Genomic DNA, 11,695 nt, shown 5'->3' on the forward strand with positions numbered 1-11,695 from the left:
TCAGTTTGGTTAGTATATCTAAATGGAATGCATAAAATTAAAAAATATATAAAAAATTCTTTATTTTATAATAAAATAATAAATAAAAGTTTTAAGCTTTAATTTTTAGGAGAACTATTTGGGCGGTCTAATTGGGTTAAACGCAAAAGAATCATAGAATGGTCTACAGTCCTCAAACTGTATTAAAAACGGCACTATACCATAATAAAACGATTTGATTTGATTTGATTTTTGTACCAAAATGATTTGGTTCGATTCAGAAATTCCTCAAATCATAATTTACCAGTTTAGTCTCAAATATTCTCCAAACCACACTGAACCGGACGGTAAACACCCCTACTTCAAAGCAGTTTAACGATCTCAGCTAAATTTTCAGCCCAACCCTTTCAATGGGCCCCTTAGTGCACATTTAGGGGGGCTGAACTGCAGTGGCATCTGCCTTTTCAAGGCAGGCCCCCACATGAACAATGTTTGATAAAAAACCCAGAGAACCCAATTAGCGCACTTCAAAGTTCAAAGTAGCTGAACCACCTTAAAATAATATTAAACTCAGCCTTTCCAAACAGACCCTCATTTTGATTGTTTAAGTAAATGACACTAGATGACCAGAGTTGCACGTAAAGGGACCAAACATATATTGACTTGATGATAATTTACATGCTCCCTTCAATCACACTGGTTTATTTTTATTTCTTTTTCTTCTTGACTAATGAACTCAAAATCCGTTTAAATTAGCACCAAAATTCAGTTAACCATACTAATCAATCTTGGACATGGTCAAATTCAAAAGGACACCATTTTTTTTTCTTTCCATCACGATCATGCCCATATGACTTTCCTCGGGTCGCTTCAAAATCGAAATTATCGCCACCATTCCTATTAAACATACCATCATGAACCCACATCACCATGGGCATCTCATATCATCATATACTTAAACATTATTTCACAAGTTTAAGGGCTGTTTGATAAGGGTTCGAGATGTTGAACTGAAAAAGCTTATTATTTTGTCTTTTGATGAATATTTTTTTTTAACAAGGCTGTAGATCCTTAGGCTCAATTTGGAAGGAGTGTAAATACAAATATGTATAGTTAAAATCTTGCATGCATTTTGTATTCTTTTCTATATATTTGCACTGTACATATTTGTATTTGTACTCTTTCCAAATTGAGCCTAATGGCTGAAACTGAATTTGGATGGATCATTATATTCTTGACAATTATATTATTAAATTATTTTAACAACTAGGGTTTTTAAGAAGGTTGTTTATCTTTTAAGGGTCATTTGTTAGAACACCCTCTATAATTTCATATATTTACTTAAACCTACCATATAGTTTGCATTTTTACTAAAACATGCCTTATATATAGAAAATAAAATTGACCAATTAGAGAAAAATAGAGTGATTGTCCATGTTTTACAAGGGGAAAAATGGAATTTTTTAGCTTCTTTTGATTAAATTTATTTGAATAGATGTTAGTGTTAAAATTGTCATTTTCCACCTTCATCTAATGGAAGGTCGATTAAGTAAATTGATTATAAACTTTTAGTAAATTCATGAAACTATAGGGGTGTTTTAATAAATGACCCATACTACCTATCTATATATATAAAGCAAGGTAGTCCATGCTGCTCTCTCCTTAATTCTCTCTCCCTTTCCTTTTCCACCACTCCTAATCTGCCATCTCATCACCCCCTCACTCACTCTCACTTCCATAAGCATTGTGTGGTGGTGCAATACGTGAAAAGAAAAAAATCATTAGACTTGATTGAAGTAACATAGATGGAAGGAGTTCTTGGAGCTATTTTTGAATTTTAGAACTTAACGCAAGGGGTAATTGTCTAAAACTCACCATAAGTTTTCAACATTTCTCTAAAACTCACCACAACTTTTCAAAATATCTAAAACTCACCATAAGTTTTCAACATTTCTCTAAAACTCACCACAACTTTTCAAAATATCTAAAACTCACCATGCCAGTAAGTTTTTATTTTCCAAAACTCACCTTCTGTTAGTGCACCGTTAATGCTTCTTAACAGGGGTGTCCATGTCAGCATAAATTCATGACCAAATTACCCTTGAATGATGAGTTAGAAGAAAAATGGTCTTTTTCGGTTTTCAATTTTCTTGTTTTTTGCATTTTTAATATTTTGTTATAATTTGCAATGTTTTTTATGATTTCTGCTATTTTACATTTTTCTATTTTCTACAATCTATAAATTTTCCGGTATTTTTGTTATTTATTAACAATTTCTGTGTTTTTCTATAATTTTTTGTGTTTTTTCTACAATTTTTGTTTTTGATTTTGCTTTTCGATTTCTATAATTTTTTTTATATTTTTTTTCTAATTTCATGTTTCTATGTATTTTATATTTGAAATTTTTTTTTTGAACTTTTCCTTTTTTCATGTCTAAATATTAAAATGGTAATATATTAACACCCGTTAATTTATTTTGTATATATTTTATATTTTTCTATGAAGGTTAACACGGTAATATATTAACGCTTGTTAGTATGTTTACCGTCAAGTTAGTGACATGGTGAGTTTTAGACATTTTGAAAAGTTGTGATGAGTTTAAGAGAAATGCTGAAAACTCATGGTGAGTTTTAGACAATTTCTCTAATGCAAATGGCAATGAGTTCCATAGATGGAAAGGAGATCTTAAAGCTAATTCTAAACCACGCATCTGGTTCAAACCAGTGATTTTTTTCTGTAATTTGGCGTCATTGGAGCAAGCAATCTGTATGTAGAACGGCACACCATCTCCCAAAGTTGCTCATCTTCCAAGGCTTTTTCTGATTAATCATCTAGATAGAATGGAGATTGCTCATGTTTTTTGATGTACTTTCACTTCCCTAATGCTCTGATTTTTGTCAAAGTACTGTATAGCGGATCATGGTTTGGTTCTAATCTTTGGGTAGCATACTTCTAGGGGAGTTCTTGCTTTGAATGTTTGAAAGAGGTATTTATTTATCCTCTTTTCTGTTCATCTTTTTCTGCTCTGTTTACAATTTATTTTGTATCCTCTTAATTACTTTATTTTTTTTAACTATGAATGCTAGCAGTAGTTCTATGATGATTATTTGTTGGGTAGAGAAAATGATGTAAATGGTTATGTCGGGTCAGGTTAAGTTGCAACCTGAACTGTTATTAGTTTATAATAACTATTAAATAAAATATTAAGGAAAATAAATTAGTTATAATACTAAAATTTTAGTATTATATTGCTATCAAGTTGAGTTAACCAATATTTTGGGTTGATTTGGGTCACCGCAGCAGTAGAGGATCATTTTCAATTGAGATGGTTGCATGATTATTGATGGATTAAGAAGATGATACTAGATGAGGCTCAGATCCAAACCGGATTCGACCCTCACACGTCTAACACCCGAATCTCAAAATGTCAATAATTAATTACAATATAAATTACTAAATAACAAGATTATTATTCATTACAATTGGTAGATTAATTAACCCAAAACAATTTGGAAATTACTATTAACATTAAATAATTAACCTAATTATTGTAATTTACTGAAAATTACTGTATTAATTTCTATAAGTTATTAGTAATTATCAATTTAAAATTTACTATTTATTAATAATCACTACATTTAAATATTCATAATTTTTTGGTAATTTTTACAAAAATAATTTTGATAATTATTAAATTAGTTAAATTTTCTAATTTTTTAATTATTTAAATTAATTTGGGTAGGTAAATTCATTTGAGAAATATTTTTGATATTTCCAATAATTATTGATATTATTGAATATTATTCAGTAAATATCAACACTTAAACTATAATTTTCCATAATTTTGGTAAATTATAAAAATTTAAGTACTGAAATTTACTTATTTTGGTAATTTAATTAAAAAAAATCAAAAATTAATTATTGAAATCAATAATTATTAAAAAATTAATAATTAATTAAAATATTAGTAAATATCAATTTATTAATTAAAAATTACCAGTAATTTTTCATTGGACATTTTATTTCAACAAGTATAAATTTTATCTTTTACATTTTCAACAATTTTGGTCAATTTATTAATATTTAATGATATTATCAAATAATAATTAAAAATTTTCAATAATTTTCAATGGAAACTTAATTTCAATATATATCAATTTATTTTTTACTTTTTTAGTAAATTTGATATGTACTATAACTTTTTAGAAATAATTAATGATTTTGATAATTTAATTACTAACTATTACTAATTTTGGTAAAATTAATTTAGTGAAAGTTAAATCATAAAATTTTTAATTTCAAATAAATAATTGGAAAGTTTTAATAATTTGCATAATTATTGGATACTACATGATAATAGCCAAGCATGATTTTTTGAACTTTATTTATGGGTTCGAGGGATGACCCCTTGTAGGAATGGCAACGAGTAGGTTTGGGGCAGGAATCACACTCCCTGTCCCCAACCTTGACCCTAAGTTTTAAATTAATACCCATGCTCGAGACCAATCCCTCATTCGGAAAGATATTTAGCCTCCACACTTGGTCCCCTACAAAGATGGGTTCCCCATTGGGGACCCAAATCCTCAAATTTTTTAATTAAAAGTTTTTTTTAGAAAAATATTTATTTAAAATAAAGAAAAAAATTAAAATGCAAATAATATTTTAAATATATTTTGATATATATAATATCATATAAATAACATTATCAAATTAACCAACATAGAAAACCAATGGTTAATCGAACCGACCGATATACCTATATTTCTATATATTTTACATATATTTATGTATATTATATATATTATTTTCTAGATATTAAAGATTAATAAATATGCATGATATATAAATATATAATATATAATACATTATTTATTATTTAAAATAAAATATTTTATATAAATTTGTAGTCTTTATTATAAATTTATATATTTTTATAATATATATTGTAAATATAAAAAACAAAAAATTATTTAAAATAAAATATTTTATATAAATTTGTAGTCTTTATTATAAATTTATATATTTTTATAATATATATTGTAAATATAAAAAACGACGATCTAAATTGATGACTAACCAAACTGGTCAATCAGTTTATCGATCGACTTTGGTTCGATTTTGGTTACCAATTTTCCAAAAACTAGTAATGCCGGTTCAGTTGGAAAAAAAAGGCCCACGGTTTAGTTAACCGAACCATGAGCCCCCCCTAAATAGAGCAATAAGTTTTAAGTCCTATAAGCTTTAAGTCTTTAACATCGTTTTCCCGTGCATCACATGGGGCCTGCTAGTATATATATAAAGGAAGGTTCTGCACATCACCCTTGCTTTCCTTTCTCCTTTCCCCTTGTCCTTTCTTACTTCCTCTTTAACCTTATATCTCCTTCCTCCATTCCCCTTCCCAACCCAACTCCTCTCTCTCTCTCTCTCTCTCTCTCTCCCCCCCCCCCCCACCTTCCTTATTTATGTTAAAACTTAAATATCAAAATAATAAGAGTAAAAATATCTAAAATAAGAGAAAAAATAATTAGTAAGACAAAATAATAAAATTAAGTAATTAATTAAAAATCATTTTACAAATTATAAATAATATTTTAATATTTTAATTATAAAACTTGTCTATCTCCATGAGGCATTTTGGGTCAAAAAGATGACTCTAATGGACTAGGATCATTATAAAACCCAAAAGGTGATCACACCATTTTATTTAGTTACCGATACAAACAGATCTTGATTGATCAGGTTTGGTTTACCAAATCTGTTATATAATTTTTTTGAAAATATATATTGAAATAAAAATTAAAATACTATTAATTAACTTGTTTTTTTGTTAAAATATTAATTTAAACATGCCTTGGACGAATAGGGCTTCAGTCCTCACAAAACTGTCCCGACACTATGCTCAAAACCTTTTGCAATTGTGCATTGAGAATATTTCTATATTTGTATGTTTCCATTCATGGTGAGATGTTCTCAATCCCACGTCTAAACTGAATTTATAGACATGGGATCCATTTGATAATCGCTGAAAGGGGTAAACTGAATTTGTCTTTTAGGCTTAGTTTGAAAGGAGTACAAATATAAATTTGTATATTTTAATTCATGGGGAAATATTCTCAATCCCACGTCTAAACTGAATTTGTAGACATGGGATCCGTTTGATAACTGCTGAAAGGGATAAATTGAATTTGTCTTTTAGGCTCAATTTGGAAGGAGTACAAATATAAATCTATAGAATGCAAAACCTTGTATTTTGTATTATTTTGCATGTATTTGGATTGTATATATTCTTATTTATACTCCTTCCAAACTGGCCTTAATAGATAAAATAATTAATTAGTAAAACATTAGAGGGCACAACAGTCAATTCAATTTCAGTTTCAGGCCAGCTTCAGCTATTAAAGAGCTTGTAACCTTCTGAATAATTTTTTCATCACTAAAAAGACAGAGCCATTTAGTTCAATCACTTCAGCTGTTAAGCCTGTTATCAAACGGCCTCTTGCTCTCCCTAGTAAAAAGCATCTCTATTTTGCTTTTCTCTACACGACTGACTAATAATTATCTGGTTTTGAAGCCGTATTTTCTCTCTGCCGCTTTTGAAGGAAGGTAGTAAATCCAAGTCGTCCAACTGGCGATCGACTCTGTAAATAACAAGAAAATGACTGATGAACTGAATGAGCTGAATCAAGAAATAATAAATCAAACTTGTGGATGGAGGATACCGTACCTGCATTATTTTAATTTAGAAAATGGTGTGATCAGACGATTCTAAACTACACTGTAACATCACTGATGACTTCATGGTTCAGTTGGTCACTCGATATCCCTCCAGGTCTGCAAATTGGATTGTCCAATTCGAAGAATTTCAATTAATTCGAGTTTGAATAAGGTTTGGACCCAACCCGACCGAAATTTTACTGTTAGAGTTTGGATTTGTTGACTAAAAAGGCAGGCTATATTCTGTGGCATTACATTTATAGGCAATATCTTTTTATGATAATATAAAGTAGAAAATTGACTAAAATTTATCATGATTTTTCAGGAAACCTGATGGCAGTAAGTTGGCGTTAAATAGGCTAGTAGATGTTGATAAATTACTATTTCGTTCATAATTTTGAAAATCGGATCGGATTAGATGATTGGACCAGTTGATTTGGGAATCAGTTAGGTAATTGGTTCCGTTTCACTCTAAAATCTTTCATGGGACAAAAGCATTGACTTAGTCAATGACTAGGTGATTTGGACAGTTGAACCATCAACCCATCAACTGAGACAATGGTTTTGGGCATTTTTTTATTTTAATTAGAATGGGCTGTTCGTTCAAACAAGATGATCGGACCGTTTGACTCAAAAACCAATGGCTAAAACATTGTAAATGGAAAATAAAGCAAAACTTTGAAGCGCAAGCTCTCTGTGTAGTGAATTTCAATGGGGCAATCATAAAGTAGCTCACTTCCATTGAAGAACAGGATCTGTTCCTCACAAATGGGTGCCTCACAGTCGCATCTACCGTGCATTGGGAACATCTCCCATGAATAATAACTTATAAATACGGGAGATGTTTCCAATGTATTGTAGGATATGCATTTGAGGTCAATGTGAGGCGCCCTATGTGAGGAGCAGATCCGGTCTCTTCCATTGGGGCCAAAAAAGAGTACATCGTAGCATTAAACTCAGTAATATCGACCAGATCATATCTCCCGAGCACCAAATCTTGGGGATATATGGCGCATTTAGGGGGACTTCACAAATTTATATTTGCACTCTTCCCAAATTGAGCTAAAGCTTTGTATTTTGTATTTATAAACTTGTAGTTACACTTTACATATTTGAATTTGTATTCTTTCAAAACTGATCTGTTTCATTGCAATACAATTTTGTTTGAACTAATACAAATGCAAGGGAATTCAAATTCTTGTTTAATTTTATTTGGGGTTTTAATTTATTATGCTCCTGTCTTATTTTATTTCAATTGTATTGCAATCAAACAAAAGAAGGTAAATTTTGAAACAAAAATAAATCAAATTTTACATTCAAATCATTTGTACCTTCATAGTATTGCATCAATGCAAAAAAATTTGCACTGCAACCAAACACAACCTTAACTAAAAATATAACATTTCAAACTAACTTCACTAATAGATATAATATAAATTTTATGTAAATAATCAGATAATATTTGCAGTCTGGCTTAAATCCTAGTTTAGGCTGCGTTTGAAAATAATGCAAAATAGAGTGTAGATCCCGGTTTAGGGTAAATTTGCACTTTGGTTTACTTTTGCGTGTGTTTGGCAACAATACATTTATGCATTGACAAATGACAGACCAATGCATATTTACATTGACAATAAATCTCAGTTTGGAAAGAGTACAAATGCAAACGTGTACAGCATAAATACATACAAAATAATACAAAATATAAGGTTTTGCACTTTACATATTTGCATTTGTACTCCTTCCAAACTCAGCCAAAAGCACATCAATAAAAAAGAAATAAATTTGCATTCAAGTGGGCTTTTGATTAAAAAAAAAAACATATGCTTTATTGGAATTCATGCTTGTATCCATGATCCATTACAGCTAAAAATTTGTTTGGTAAGAAGATAAATTTGTTAGTGCAAAACTAACTCAATTTTACAATTTATATGAACCATTTTATACTCTATATATTTGCATTCATACTTATTTATATTATTTTCGAACGCAGCCTTAGTTGAAGTTCTTCAACTCGGGCAACCTGACTTAAATCCCTGCTCAAACAAAAACAAATCAAACTTGCATTGTTTGGTTTATAAAAAGGGTCTGATCAAAGATGAATGCTATAATAAACAATGAGTTTATGCAACTGTTTGTTTTCCAAACTAAATAGACAAGGGGGACCATGAGAGACATGCCTAAGTTTGTCTTATTCTGTGTCTTTTCATGGGTCCAGCCTTTGTATGCAGGAAAAAGAATCCAAGAATATTAACACTCCTCATTATGAAAGATGGATCATGTGGTCAATGAAGCTCATTGAAGGCTGTGTTTGGTTTGGTAGAAAATTGAAGGAAAGTTCTTAATGAATTTTGTGAAACTTATTAGGAACTTTCTCTTAATCTTTTTTATTTCACTTAATTTCTATCAAACCAAACGTAAGACCCATTCTTTTTCACTGCAAACAAGGGACCCATTAGGTGGATGTTTGGTGTGGCTAAATTTGTTAAACAACCAGCACCCCACCATTTCTGTTGCACCCATAAATCTGTTTGGTTGTAAAAAAAATAGCTAATTAGGCAGTTTCTTCATTGTTTCATGAGTATAGATTGGTTAGGTACACCTCACTGCCATGATCATTCTCAAGTACATGCCCAATTAACGAATCTACAAATTAATTGGGCTTCCTCAAAAAGGCAAATCCAGATTTGCTCATCATAAAGCGGAGCCACACATCGGGAATATCTCCATCCTTGTAAGTTCATTCATGTGGAGATGTTTCCAATGCACCGCTACAACATGGTGTGAGGTTGGTGTGAGGCAAGTTCAGCTTTAGTCGGTGCAAGTATGTATTTACACTATTGGTTCAAATAGCCTCTTATAACCTTACAGAGAGAATATTTTCTTATAAAATAAAACACACAAGTATGGAGATATTCCCAATACAAGACCGTAAAAAGTGCTCGAACAGTCATTGCATTGTCCAAAGCCAAATTTGGTGCAAGGCACACTCTATAACGAGTAAATTAGAATTCCAAGCGGGTACATCACATAGGCTGAGGCATTGTGTTCTGTTGCAGCTTCCACATAAACAGACCATACCAAACAGGGTTTCTTTCGCTGTTGAGGGGTCTAAATGCTGATGTATCACTGCTATGGCAATGTCCAGACCTCGAAGGTAAACGAAACACAGCCATACCAAACATCACCTAGATTGCCAATAAAGGGGTCCATCTACAGTACCAAGTAGAAGACTGAGGCTTGTTTGGACTTTCTTGAAACGACTCACAGACTAGTTCCATCAAAAAAGAGAAAAAACAAAGTTGACTACCAAATTGCAAGGCAAGCATTTCCAAGAATTTCCACCAATCTACATAATTAATATGCCCCTAAGATAACGGTTATGCTTTCTTACGTGAACTACTTTCTTTGTTTGAATTATCTTGACTTTGACTTTGACACTAGAAACAATTGAGAGTGACTAATGTGAGACTGAGACCCTCCTAGCAGAAATTTGATTGAGAACTAGTTTCTCAATGCGCCTAACTATTTATTTGTTCTAGTCTGGTATTGACTTTCATACAGGAGTTGGTCTCCTGGCGGCATTGCTTATATTGATGGTCCATTTGGGAGATCTGAACTGAAGTTCAGTTAAGTTGGTTCAGTTACCTTGAAGTGTTACGATTAAAATCAACGAAAGAGGCAGAAACAAACAACCCTTCAAATATTGACTGACAGTTGATTTGGGCTCTTCAAAATTTTCACCAAACATGATTTATAGGCTCATCTTAGAAAGTCAGAAGGGCAGAAGCCGATGTGATTCATCCCTCCCAACCAGGCACTGAGAAGTTGCATTCCAAATTCCAACGAGGAAAAGCTAAGAACTCAAACCCTGGCTTGAGAAAGAATGATTTTCACAGTAAAAATATAACAATTATTGCTGCTTGTAGGACTAGGAAGTAAGCTTCTTTTAGAAGTTGATCGTTTTAGTGGAGAAGTGTCTTCCAAAACAAAAGGCTTAAAAAAGAAGAAAAAAAGGTGTTTACTTGCTTCCAAAAGCCAAAATAAGAAAACTGTTTTGCTTTAATAGTGATTATGCATCTTTAGTGAATAGGCCAAAGATGTTTATTTGAAAAGATAACCCTGTAAGTCGGGTTGTTCGATTTGAAGAATTTCAATTATATCAGGCCTCGTCGTCCATTAAAAATTTAACAAATTCCCAATCCAACCCGACCTAAGTTGTACTCTTATGTCTTAATCAGCCTCTCTTTATCGATGCAAAAGCCTTGTCTACATCAGTGTCCATTGATCATGGATCAGAACTGGTTGGTTCTTTCAAAAGCTTGATTTGATCAAACCTACCTCAGAAACGAGACGGGATCTGCTCCTCACATGCACATCCACCGTGCATTGGAAATATCTCCCGTGAATAATAATTGATAAGTATAAAAGATGTTCTCAATGCATGGTAGGATGTGCGTGTGAGACGCCAGATGTGAGGAGCAGGTCCGGTCTCCCCCCGAAACCCTTACACCCCCCAATTGGGTGAAGGCAGGATTCAATTTCAGGTCTCCACTACAACTATACAAAATAACTTGAAAATGGTACTGGGTTGGACCCAGTTCGATCTAAACCTTATCAAACCGGATTTGAACGATCCATATAATTATTGGATTGGGCCAATCCAAAATAGATCGGTCCATATTCTTATTGGCCTGAATTGGGCCTAAACCAAATATCGAATAATCCGATCATGAGGCAAAACTCTTGTCCAATTTGAAACCGATCAAAACTGAAGTCAATACAAAATCACTTTTATGAAAGTACTTTTACGAAATCATTTTTACAAAAGTAATTTTATGAAAAGTATGTTTACAAAAGCACTTTCACAAAAAAAAACTTTTACAAAAGCACTTTTACAGAAGTAGTTTTATAAAAGCACTTTTACAAAAGTACTTTACGCGAAAGCTCTTTTACAAAAGAACTTTTGCGGAAGCACTTTTATAAAAGCACTTTATGGAAGTAC

Source organism: Nelumbo lutea, chromosome 5, assembly GCF_056320005.1.
Source record: "Nelumbo lutea isolate HS-2025 chromosome 5, American lotus-T2T, whole genome shotgun sequence".
NCBI classification, from domain to species: Eukaryota; Viridiplantae; Streptophyta; class Magnoliopsida; order Proteales; family Nelumbonaceae; genus Nelumbo; species Nelumbo lutea.